Raw genomic sequence first — 13,831 nt, forward strand, 5'->3', positions numbered from 1 at the left:
GTGGGGGTGAGCCAATGTTTGCCACATGAATGCAGGTTAAAAACTAGAAGGCATGGATGTGCCTTGAGGGTTCCTCCTGTTGGCTGCTGGTCCCGTGGGCTCTGAAAGAAGCCACATCTTATAGCAGTCATAAATTACTTCCCATGCCAGTGATTCAAATGTTGGTGTGCATATATATCTTCTGGGGAGCTTGCTATGAATGCAGATATCTGAGAGCCACTTGCAGCAATTCTAATTAAGTGTGAAGTGGGGCCCTTAATCTTGTTTGTAACTAACACTTCAGATAATTCTAATGCATTTAGTTAAAAATTTAGCAGATAGGGGCTTCCCTGGTGGCGCAGTGGTTGAGAATCCGCCTGCTGATGCAGGAGACACGGGTTCGTGCCCTGGTCCGGGAAGATCCCACATGCCCCGGAGCAGCTGGGCCCGTGAGCCATGGCCGCTGAGCCTGCGCGTCCGGAGCCTGTGCTCCGCAATGGGAGAGGCCACAACAGTGAGAGGCCCGCATACCGCAAAAAAAAAAAAAAAAATTTAGCAGATAATCTTAGGGTCTCTTCCAGTTGGTTACTTTTGATTCTTTGTTGAAGTCTTCTTACAGGTGGTAGTCTGCTGTGATGAATTACTAGAAAGGCCTGTTGCATGCTTAAAAATGTATTGCCAAGAGGAGAATGACGCTGCATCCCCAAGGCCAGGGCAGTGGGAGCAGTGGTGGTGACCCAGCTGAAGAAAGCTATGCTTAATAGAGTAACTGTCTCATCAGGGCCATTGTGAGAGGCAGCAGCCTTAGTCAGGCCGCTGGGGAGGTGGCAATGTTGAAGTCTGCAAGGGTTTTTTTTTTTTTTTTTTTTGCGGTATGCGGGCCTCTCACTGTTGTGGCCTCTCCCATTGCGGAGCACAGGCTCCGGACGCGCAGGCCCAGCGGCCATGGCTCACGGGCTTAGTTGCTCCGCGGCATGTGGGATCTTCCCGGACCAGGGCACGAACCCGTGTCTCCTGCATCGGCAGGCGGATTCTCAACCACTGCGCCACCAGGGAAGCCCTCTGCAAGGGTTTTTCAGGGCAAGAAATAAGAGGAAATAATTTGGAGTCAAGGATCTAGCTAATTTAGGATAAATTTAGGGCTCAAGATCACAGAGTGGTTTCCAAAAGAAGGGAAGACCACCTTTTCTCCCTCCCTATTCCATCCCCAGGTATATGTAGCCAGTAAAGACTGACTTCAGTTTCCCTCACGGGTGACAAGCAGGAAGAGAAGACAGAGCCCGACACTGCTATTCTTGGGGACCATTCTCATCAGCTGGGCTTCCCTGGCAGCTCCCAATGGTACTGCTGCTCTTGGGGACGTTCTCCAGTCTATGTGTTTGGTAACTACCCCCACCCCTTCCCAAACATTCTCAAGCCCCACAGTGACTGGAAACCTCAGTGTCGCCTCTAGAGGGCGCCTGGGTCTCTATCAAAGCCATCAGGGGTCTAGCTAGTTTGGGATTCCACTTCTAAGAAATTCCTTTTTTTAAGGTTACACAAGAGAGGCAGCCCTGTGGGGTCTTAATCGATGCCCTGTGCTCTCTATCTTCTTCAGTGCCATGCTCATGGCCTGGTTTCTTCTCTCTCCCCTGGCTCAGGAAACATTTTTGAATTTTCCATTAGGTACCCTCTTCCTGGTGCTCCCCCTGCACTGCAGGGTGTTGATGGTAGAGTCTATCACTTTCTCCTGCCAGACCCATTCTCAGGAGTCTTGTGGATTTGGCAACAGCCCTAATTACCTCTTTCAGTGTTGCCCCAAGTAGAGTACAGGAGGACCACAGAGGCAGACTGGGATCAGGTACTGCTGTTGAAATGGATCACAGAGAACCCTAAGGTAGATTTGCAAACTAAACCTTGAAAATCACCCCCAAGAAGCACCAATAAAATCAATTTCCAACCAAGAATAAGGGGAAAAAAAGTTCTTCTCTGTCAACCCCAAAGAAAGGCCATTTTGACCTTTTGTCCTCAATAGACTTTGCCTGAAATAAGAAATGTTCACATGGAATAGCTGCCATTAATATGGGTGACCTAAAGGTTAATATAGCCCAGGGAATGCTTTTCATTGTTCTGTATTGTTTGTTTCCCTTTTGTGAAATTCTGTGGCCAGGGAACTGCATAGTTCCAGTATGTGATCCAGTAGCACATTACTAATTGCATTCTTTAAAATACAGATTTATGTTGGTTTGTTTGGCCATACCAGGAGAGAAACCAGTGTAGGGGGTTATAAAGCGTCAAGGTTATAAACTTCATGGGGCTTTCAGGCAAATGAGGAATTTTTATTAATTCTTTGAATGCAAATGTCCAGTAAAGTCTCCACTTGTCACACCCCCTGCAGCGCTCCAGTTAGGAAAGGATTGCAACCTGCTCAGTTGGGGGCCAAGTGGAGGAAAAAAAAAATCTGATTATTCAGGGGCTCTGCATTGTCAAAGTTTATAGCTGAATAAAAAAGACCCTCCTTCTCCCCGACTCCTCTCCTAAAAAAACATGTATCAAACACAGATACAAAACAGAGGAATCCCTCTCATTTGTAGCCCCTGGCAGGACACATTTTAGAATGAAATCAGCAAGTACCTTGGCAGACACCCAAGATATCAGGTAAATTGTTAACTATCTGACCATTCTTTTACAACACCAAAATTGAGTGTGATGTTAAAGCAAAACCTCTTTATTTTGAACTAGTTGTTCATAGTCCTATTTTAGATGCCCCTAAATCATCCTTCATAAGAACTTTAAAAAAGTGTGCTTTCCTTTTTTAGCTTTTGTACTATAGCAACAAAAGTCCAAACTTAGAATAACAAATCAACATGTATCAATCACCTTCATATTCTTATCAAGGGCATATTGGGTTACCATGAAAAAGATCCTAAATCTATCTTCTTGTGACCAAGTCAGCATGGGATGAACTTTTCACACTTTAACATATTACTTGTAGCCAAGTGTTATTCCTGAACTGTGTTTTCATTTATAATGCATACAGTAGAGATTTGATGGTTAAAGCAGGAGGAGATTGCTTTATACCAGTAGTTCTCAAACTGTGAGCTGAGGACTCCTGAGATACTGGGAATTAGAGACAGGGTTCTCTAATCAGCATGTGAAACAGCACTGTCTGTGGATCAATAAATAACAAGTCTTGCATATATATGTGCTTTAGGAAGTCAGGTGCCATATTAGTTTTTACTTACTCTTGTATCTTTAGTGCCTCACTTGGTGCCTGGGATATATTATGCATTCCGTACATAAATAAACAAATAAAGGAAATAATGAACATGTTTTTCCTAACATATGTGTCATAAAAATACAAATTTATTTTAAAAGCATTACTACATTCATATTTTTCCATCATGATTTTTTTTATTGTAGTAAACTATTCACAACATAAATTTACCATTTTAACCATTTTTAATTGGATAGTTCTGTGGCATTAGTCATCACGGTTTCTTAATAGATATTAAGAGCACAAATACTAAACCTAAAAGGGGTCCTTATACCTACAAATGTTGGAAACCACTAGTATTCAATTTTCCTATTGGGAAGTCATCCCATCTTGACTATTTCAGGTGTCATAGATCTCACCTCTTCAAGGGGTGGCATGTTTCATGACTGGGCCAATAAAAGTGTTAAAAAGTTCTTACGTGTATTGAGTTGAAATCTGTCTCCCCATATTTTCCCATTGGTCTTACTGATTCTAGTTGGAAGAAACAGAATCAATACATTATGCTTTCTTCCAAGGAAAAACCCTTATTAGTTGTCAGCTTTTCATTTATTTCTTTTAAAGCAACTTATTATCAAGTGGATTAAATCTAACCAAAATTCCTCCCATTGAAATTTAAAATTAAAGACTTACAAAACATTTTCTGCTTTCTGTCAATTCTGAGCTTTAAAAGAGATGAATAGTAATATAAAAAGCATACATAGGTTGGATAGGCTGGTGATGTCTTCCCCATACCCCAGAGACCAAGCCCCGGTGGGACAGTTCAGGCCTTTGCTTGCACAGGGGAGGCCTTACCCAAGACAGAGCCTTACTCATTCCTCTTTTTGTTAGTACTGATGAAGCACATACTAGGCTATGCTTGATATCTCCTGCTCTTCCCCACAGCCAGCCCAGCACAGAAGAGACTTGACATTTCCTCCCCATAATCCTAGGTGTGCCAACTTTTAAAAACGTCTTTGTACCCAAAGTTATCACTGTAATTTCTTTTCCCACATTCCCCCCCCCCATATCTTCTATTTTGCTTTTTATCAGATATTTGGGATATATATTTTTTAAATGTTCTTTCTTTCTCCTGTCTATGTTCTTCTCCTGTCACTCTGTTTTCTCTCCACTATTCTGCCTTCTGTCCTGTAGACCAGGGGTCCCCAACCCCTGGGCCACGGACCAGTACCAGTCCATGGCCTCTTAGAACCGGGCCGCACAGCAGGAGGTGAGTGGCAGGCAAGCGAGCAAAGCTTCATCTGTATTTACAGCCGCTCCCCATCGCTCGCATTACCGCCTGAGCTCCGCCTCCTGTCAGATGAGCAGTGGCATTAGATTCTCATAGGAGTGCAAATCCTACTGTGAACTGTGTACACGAGGGATCTAGGTTGTGTGCTCCTTACGAGAATGTAATGCCTGATGATCTGAGGTGGAGCTGAGGCAGTGATGCTAGCACTGGGGAGTGGTTGCAAATACAGATTATCATTAGCAGTGAGGTTTGACTGCACAGAGACCATAATAAAATCAATTGCTTGCAGACTCATATCAAAACCCCATCAGTGAGTGGCAAGTGAAAACAAGCTCAGGGCTCCCACTGACTCTGCATTATGCTGAGTTGCATAATTATTTCATTATATATTACAATGTAATAATAACAGAAATAAAGTGCACAGTAAATGTAATGCGCTTGAATCATCCCAAAACCATCTCCCCACTGCCACCTGAGTCCGTGGAAAAATTGTCTTCCATGAAACTGGCAGCCCTGGTGCCAAAAAGGTTGAGGACCGCTGCTGTAGACCACTAATTTCCTTCTGTGATTTGTTTGCCAACAATAATCTCTTTCTGAATTATTCATCTTAATTAAGAGTGAGTGTCAGTGTTAAACCAGACTCCTGACTTCATGTTTTGATGAAGAATTATTATACTCAGAACACAGTGGGCTTAGTGCTAGGTCATACTGCAGTGAATGCCAAAGGAAGGTTGACTATTGAGCAAAAGACAAAATAACAAAATAAGCTAGTCGGAGCTGCCAGTCCATACTTGGCTGCCTCTTGTGTTTCCCTGATTACCAGAGCCAGAATTAGCTATGAGTGGGAGACCATGCTTTTTTTTTCCAACTCCCACCCCATGTTGACTCACATGGACATTTCAAAGGATCCCCAAGTCCAAAATAATTTGCAATGAATACAAATACTTCATTTCTAATTCTGGCCTTTAATTGAGGTCTATAAAGGAATTTTGTACTTCATGGTTAAATAAAGTGTATGGGAACCAATATCTAAATTTAAGTTTTTTACTTCCTTCCAGAAGTCAGTTCCTGGACAAGATCTTGACAGTTTAGCTCCTCAGTAGTTATTTCTACAAGTGAGCCTTTGGCAAAACTTATTCATAACGTGATATGGAATCAATAGAGGCTACCTTTACCTGGTTTTCTTTCCTCCCATCTCAAAATATCACTGATGCTCAATCAGAATTTATCAGTAGCCCTTTAATTCTTTTGGGTCTTGTTCTAAATAATTACCTGAAAGAACCAGTGAAACCCAACTAGCTCTAGCTATGACTTCAGAGTTGAACTTAGCTAAACCAACCCAATTGTGCCATCAGTTCTAAGGGCAATATAGGCCTTCCATAGTAATAACTGACCCATCCTCTTTTCACTAGGACAGGAAGTAATCTTGTCTTTTCCTACCAACAAGGAAAATTTCTGATTGCTGTTTAACATAAGACAGGAATTGTGTTGGTCATTATCCCATGGTGATCGTCTGAATACATATCTAATGATAGGTTTCAGAGGATTCTAGGACTGGTATGGTCCATTTCCACAACAGTCCTTTATGTCCATGTTAAAGAGTCTAAGTCCACTCTTGGTCATTTCCTCACCATGTTAAGTGGCATTTTCTCTATAAGAGTTGCTAGTGTCAATCTCCTCTCTTAGAAAAATAAAACTTTCCTCTTATTCTCTGAAAGCATTTGGAACATGTCTACAGTACATTATGTAGATTTCTTATCCTTTGCATATGGAGGGAACATTATTAACCTGCCATTAAATGAGCTTATCCTTCAAATGACAGTTTCTTCGAAAACAGACATCCTGGGGGGAAAAGAAGAAGAAGGATGTACTGTTAAAAGGAGACTTGAGGGCCATATCAACCAATCGAAATCTGTGGACCTGGTTGAGATCCTGATCTGAGCAAAACAATTGTAAAAAGATACTTTTGATACAACTGGGAAACTTGATCATGGAATGGGTACTAGACGATATTGAGAAATGATTGTTTTTTAAAAAAGAAATGATCGTTAGTTTTGTTAGATATGATCATTGTGTTGGGGTTATGTTTAAAAAAAGTTATTTTCTGTTAGGGATACAAACTGAAGTATTTAGAGGTGAAATGATAATATATTTTAGTTTTAAAACATTCCAGAAAAATAAGGTGAAATAAGATTGAATAAATGCTCATTATTGACACTGTGTACATGGAGATTCGTTAGATTACTTGCTTTAATTTTGTATATATTTGGAAATTTCCCCAAATACAAAGTTGTTTCTTAAGGAGGGAGAAAGAGCACTTCCTTTATTTTTCCCATAAATTTGTTATTGTTATTATTCTCATAGCAGAGAAGAAATATAATTTAACCTGGGGCTTGCCTGTATTATTTGTAATAATGATAAAATAATCCAAAACTTAATCACTAAGTTAAATAACTACAATGGTTAGTTATTTTTTTTTTAGAGCTGACTACTATATTTCAGGTGCTTTATAAATATCTCATTTAATTAATAGCTCTGTAGAGTAGTAGGTTATGTTATTCTCCTTTTGCAGTTGAGGAAACAGGTTCAGAGAGCTTAAATAACTTGTGTAAAGTTAATAAAGCAGCAGATGATTGAGCCTAAGGTTTGGACCCAGATCTGTATCATTCCAAAGCCCATGTTCTTTGCACTACCATCCTACTTCTCATTCTATTTGTAGTTTGGGGCCTTACTGACTAGAGGCAGCCAAGTCAATAGGCTAATTAACAGTGATTCTCCTAAAACATAACCCAGACTATGTCATTCCTCAGCTGAAAACCTCCCAAAGACTTTCCATCTCACATACAGTAAGTCCCCTAACTGTGAACGAGTTCCGTTCCAAGAGCGCGCTCATAGGTCCAATTCGTTCCTAAGTCCAACAAAGTTAGCCTAGGTACCCAACTAACACAATCGGCTATATAGTACTCTACTGTAATAGGTTTATAATACTTTTCACACAAATAGTACATAAAAAAACAAACACAAAAAATAAAGAAAACATTTTTAATCTTACAGTGTAGTACCTTGAAAAGTACAGTAGTACAGTACAACAGCTGGCATACGGGGGCTGGCATCGAGTGAACAGGCAAGAAGAGTTACTGACTGGAGGAGGCAGAGGAGGTGGGAGATGGTAGAGCTGAAGGATCATCAGCAATAGGAGACGGGGGGCAAGCTGCAATTTCACTCATGCCTGATGTTGATGGAACACACGTTCGCATGTTTGAAAGTTCACAGCCTGAAGGTTCGTATGTAGAGGACTTACTGTAGTGAAATTCAAAACATGTACAGTATCTACAGGGTCCTTAATGATCTTCCCTCCCTGCCACCCATTCCACCTCATCTCTTTGAACTCTCCCCTTTGTTTACTCTGCTGCAGCCACACTGGCTGGCATCTTCAGTGCTTTCCCCTAAATGTACAGAGCACCCTCCTTAGGCTCTTCACTTGATGTTCCTTCTGTCTGGAATTCTCTTTCCATGGATATCACATGGTTCACTTTCTTCTCCCTCCCTTCATTTCCTTCAGTCTTTGCTCAGAGGTCTTCTTATCAGAGAGGGTTTCCCTGACCATCTAAATTGAATAGTACCCCCACTGAAGTTTTCTCTTTTTCTTCTTAACCTTCTTCATTTTTCTTCATAGTGCTTATCCCTACCTGACATTATTATGTACGTATTTGTTTGTCAGTTTCCCCTTATTAGAATGTAAACCCACTGGGAACAGGGACTTTACCCATTTATTCACTGTTGTATCTCTTGCACCTAGAACAGTGCCTGGCACATGGTAGTTTCTCAATAATATTTGTTATGACTGAGTGACTCTGGGCCCCATCAACACTGTGATCTGAGTCACCAGTGATATACATCATGCCCAGTAACCAGGCAATGTGTAGTAGGACTGAAATGGAATCACTGATAAAGACCAGCAGCACCTTCTGATATCCTCTTGCATGATGTGGATGTTGTGGAAAGGTTAGCTTTCCAGATCCATCATTTCCCAGCTGCCTGGCAATGAGTAAATTTCTTAACTCTTTTTAGTCTTATTTCCTCATAGGTAAAATGAGATAATAATTATTAGATAATTACATGATTATTAGATACTCATGTTGAATACTGAGCAAGTTGTACAGTCCAAATCTTCTTTTTATGGTAAATCAGAGTTCCTCCTTCGTCTCCAAAAACTTCCTTTCTTTCATAATTCCAGACAAATGATCAGGCAGCCAAGAGCTCTGAAAGGCCTTTGGCTAGAAACTGAGGATTTATTAAAGCCCATGTGCTCTCCCTCTTGTTTGAACATGTAGATGACATGGAATAACCCCTCTGATTTATTGAATTAGCTTTTCCAGGGTTGTTTATGCTGCCAGATGATCACTTCCCATTTTGATAAAAATCACTTCATAATGGGGATTAGATGGTACAAAAATGACAGTGGTCTCTGCTGGATCTGTCACAATCTTTTTTTTTTTTAAACCAAAAATCTCCAGCATGCCAAAAGTTTGCACAAAAATTTACTGTTGTTATAATTTTCCAGGACTTAATAAATTAGCCATTGTTATGAGATAATCTCAAAACATTAAAAGGTCCTGGCTAGGAGGTAAAAAAATAATAATTAAAAAACAGAGCAAAAATATAGATGTATTGGTAACAAAATTTTTTCAAGTTTGAGTGGAAAGTAGTATAACCATAGGAGTGTACATTAACAAAAGCAATAAGTTAAATAACACACAGATGTTGTATTGTCTGGTTATTAATGCTTGAAGGTCATGTCTTAGTTTACAATGGCAAAGGGAATTTATTAAGGGAGGATTATTTCACAGGATCCTTTTTGTCCTACAAGTTATGTGCAGGTTAAGATAATCAACAGTTCTTTTTTATTTATTTTTTTCTATGAGTGGAACCATAAAGAAGAGAAGTCTCTGCAACATATACTTCTTGCTTGTTATATTATGGTGATTGGTTCACAGGCCCTTGGGAAGAGAAGAGAAGTAAAAAGAAAAGAGAAGAGGAGAGGAGAAGAGAAAACACTCTTTGGGCATAAAGCCGGGGGTTAGTGTTCTAGTCAGTTGGCCATAGTAAGGGAGACTGAGCCTTGCGCAGACTTCTGGGATTTAATACCTAACAGAGCAGGAAGCAAATGAGCACTGAGCCATGTGGCACCTTTTTCCTGCCATCTCTAAATAAACATAGCACAAAGGTGGGTCTGGCAAACAGAACTGGGTTTCCTAGTGACTTGATCTCTGTCTTGGCATTTGGTCTATGTTTACAGTCTAAGTAACAGATATGAGGTAATGAAGCAAAGGAGGGAAGTACAAAATAATGATGGTAACATAGAGGTACTCTTTACTCGGAGCCTTTTGGAGGGTACAGGAGGGATGGAGGAGTCAGCTGTACTGCATCTGTCTTTGGTCCATCTGTGGCCCAGGCTTTTGCTCCATTCAGCAGTCCACAGTTACCCAGTATTGCACCATAGCTACTGGAGGGCACTGAGGGCTGTGAAAAGCATGTGATGTAATGACGCTTTCAGAGAAACCTGTCGGGACTAGTGATGATAGCTGGGTGCCAAGAACTTTTTGGTATTGGGCATAAACAAGGTTCTCAGTTAATATTTGAAGTGAATTGACTCTGACACAGGCTCTAGTCATAGACTCCATTCCTTTACCAGTATAACCTAGGGTGTTGTAGGTCTGTGTTGGGGGAACTAAGAAATACTCAAGGCTTGTTTTGCACATGCATCATTTTTTCATCTGGGGGTGGTATTAGGGCTGGTAGTCATGCAGGAAGGGCCAAGAACACACTCAAAGACATGAGCTAAAAGAGAGTCAGTGGGCCCATGTCCTGCCTCAGAGACCCAAATGATAAAGTCAAACGGCAGCTTTGAGTGTGTCTGTGGTGTGTTCCTGTAGCTTCCCCACTTTAATTATTTTTAGGGTCTTACACAAGTTTAATTCAAAAAAGGCTTTTTGGGGAGAGCTATGAGATACTATCTATGCAAGCAGTATGTCTATTCAGTGGAGAAACTGCTATGAACCACACTTTGACAAAGGTATTGCAGTGTCCCTCTAAGAAGTGTAACCAACTCCTGAGGCAACAAGAGGCATCAGCGTGTATAAGAGCTTTGCCACTGGGGCGAGCCATGGCTGAAGGGAGCAACAGGGAGCCTGAGACTAAAGAGACTCTGGTCCCCACCAGGCAAAAGTAATTCAGTCTGGGTATCACAAACTCTCAAGTAAATCAAATAATGAAATAGCCTGAGAGCAGGGACCAAAGTTAAAGCTGTTTTTTGAAGATGCCTGTATTAATGTGAGCACAGGAAGCTCTGAGTGGCTCTGTCATCAGGTGGGCAGCATAGTTACTGTTTGCTTTATTTGCAGGGCAAAGAATGAAGGAAGAGGCAGAGACCACAAAATGATTTTGTGGCAAGGAGATATAACTAGAACCCAGGAGTCGTGAAATCTGAGAGAGTTTCACATGTTATTGGACTTTTCCCAGTGAGCACCACAGCCAGATGAAGTACTGTTGAGTTTAGGGAAATAAATTTTTACTAAATGGCAGTGACCAAGCAGTTAGCAGTTTCCAGCTTTGCCAAATTCAATCCTTTGTTAACAGTGTGAACCAGAATTAAAGCAGAATACAGCCAGCCCTCCCTATCTGCGGTTTCTGCAACCACAGATTCAACCAAGCAAGGATAAAAATTATTTGAAAAATAAATTCCAGAAAGTTTCAAAAAGCAAAACTTGAATTTGCCGTAAACTGGCAACTGTCTACATAGCGTTTACATTGTATTTACAACTACTTACATAGCATTTACATTGTCTTAGGTATATAAGTAATCTAGAGATTATTTAAAGTATACAGGAGGATGGGAGGATGCCTGTAGGTTTTATGCAACTTCCATGCCATTTTATGTAAGGGGCTTGAGCATCTGTGGATTTCAGTGTCTGTGGGGGGTCCTGGAACCAGTACCCCACATGTACCAGGGAATAGCTATTTGTTTCCATATTGTCTTTTGCAATTTGAAAGCTGATGTCATTATTTCCTAATTTCGTTTTATTATTTTCTCCATACCTCACTAGGACCAGTGAGCGAAAGAATATTTAGCTAACAGACAACAGGAAAATACCATGCATAGCAACTGAAGATGTATGAGTTATGGATAAACATCATGGTCCCTTAAAATCAACAAGGAAAATCCTAGCATCTATCCAATAATGACTTCTCATTTTAAACTACAGCTCATTTCAAGTAATCCTTGTGTTCCAGGAAGCAACACCTGTTCTGATGGAAGCCCTGGCATGAGAATGTAGGATAAATTCTCCAAGCCAAACTACTATATAATACCAACAATAATATTTCATTATTTGAGATATTTGTTGGTGCCTTTTAGAATTTTTGGAAAATGGTGCAGATTAAGCCATGTAGTAGACCAAACGGCTGCTTTTCAGGATCATTACTTGCTCACACCCTCTCCCCACCTCAACCCCCTGCTAAGAGTCCCTAGAGGGGCCAGGTGGGACTTTAAGTAGGAAAAGCATTTGTACAAGGTGGAAGGATGTCAAGCCTGAGATGAAGAGGACTGGTGAAGAAAGAATAGAGCTTATGCTATCACGGTGAGGGCTATCACCATGTTCTGAACTCTGTGAATTTTCAGTGTGTGGTGAGCAGTCTGGGAGAACAGACAGGTCTGGGATGGGGGAAGGAGAGCAGCAGGGACTGGGGGGATAAGTCTGAACAGCAGCCTGGAATTGTGAACCTGGCCTAACCACCATTCTACTCTCTATTGTTACGAGTTTGGCTTTTTTTTGATTACACAGGTAAGCGATATAAAATATTTGTCTTCGTCTGGCTTATCTCACTAAGCCTAAAGCTCTCAAGGTCCATCTATGTTGTGCAAATGGCAGGATCTCCTTCTTTCTCATGGCCGAATAATATTCCACTATATATAATAAAATATTATGTATATATGTGTATGCATGCATACCACATCTTCTTTCTTTATCCATTCATTCACTGACAGACACTTAGGTTGTTTCTGCATCTTGGCTACTGTGAATACTGCTATAGTAAACATGGGAGTGCAGATATCTTTTTCACATCCTGTTTTCATTTCCTAGGACTTTCTCAAGGCCTCGCATGTTTCCTTTTGTCCTCTTGAGCCTCTGCCACTGCCTTTGCCTTTGCCTGGCTGGCCTGATGGAGGACGAGAGACGTATAGGGTAGAGCCACCTGTCTGACCCATAGACCTGCAGATAGAAGCAGAGGTGCCTAGATTAAACTCCAGACAATCCACAGATGTGAGCAAAAATAAATCGTTGTTGGTTTTTGCCACTGAGTATTGGGAATGGTTACGTGGCAATAGCAACATCTATTTACCTATGACTCCCAAATATAAATCTTTAGGCTTTTGACGTCTCTTTTTTTGTGCGCCAGACTTTTATATCCAGCTGACTACTTGACATCTCCACTGATGTCTAGTGGGTATCTCAAACCAAAAAAATCCAAGATGGACTCTTTATTTTCAATCCTAAATCTGCCTTTTGCCATCTCAGTATATACCATCATCCTTCCAGTTGTTCAAGCCAAAAATCTAGGAGTCATTCCTGAGTCTCCTTTTCTTCACTTTCCACATTTAATCCATTAGCAAGCCCTGTGGGGTTTCCTGCAGAATACTGCATATAAATACAGCCACTTTTCTCCTCTTCATCAACATACCATTGCCTGTTCAGAAAATTTCCACAACCTTTTAATTGGCCTTTCTGCCTTCACTTGTTTCCTTTCTTTAATCTATTCCCCACATATCAGCCAGAGGGATCTTTTAAAAGAATAAATCAGATCCTGCCTCTTCCCTCCAACTGCTACTCATCATTATCTAGAATAAAATCCAAACTGTTGCAAGGTTCTCATGCTCTGGCCCCTGCCTGCCTCTTCAGACCTTATTTTATACAACTCTCTGGCCTGACTAGCTGTTTGAACTTTGAACACTGTCGACTTGTTCTGCCCTGGGGGACACTGTACTGGCTATTTCCTTTAATAAGAATGCTTTCTCCACTCTATTTATGTGGCTGCCACCGCCTCACTGTATAGTTACCAGCTTAAATATTACCTCCTCAGAGAGGCCTTCCATGACCACATTTTTAAGGTAGCGACCCACCCCCACCATCATATCTGCTGGGTGGAATGCATACTGTGTTGTGCTGCCCTATCTCCCTTCGATGGCAGCAGGCAGTCTTCAGCTGTCAGCCCCTTTAGGGACTGCTTCAGCTGCAGAGAGCAAGGTCATAACCCTTCCTAGGGTAGCCTACATCCAGAGAGGTGTCTAAAGGTCTGGTCACCTGAGC

The sequence above is a fragment of the Kogia breviceps genome, chromosome 12 (assembly GCF_026419965.1).
Source record: "Kogia breviceps isolate mKogBre1 chromosome 12, mKogBre1 haplotype 1, whole genome shotgun sequence".
NCBI lineage: Eukaryota > Metazoa > Chordata > Mammalia > Artiodactyla > Physeteridae > Kogia > Kogia breviceps.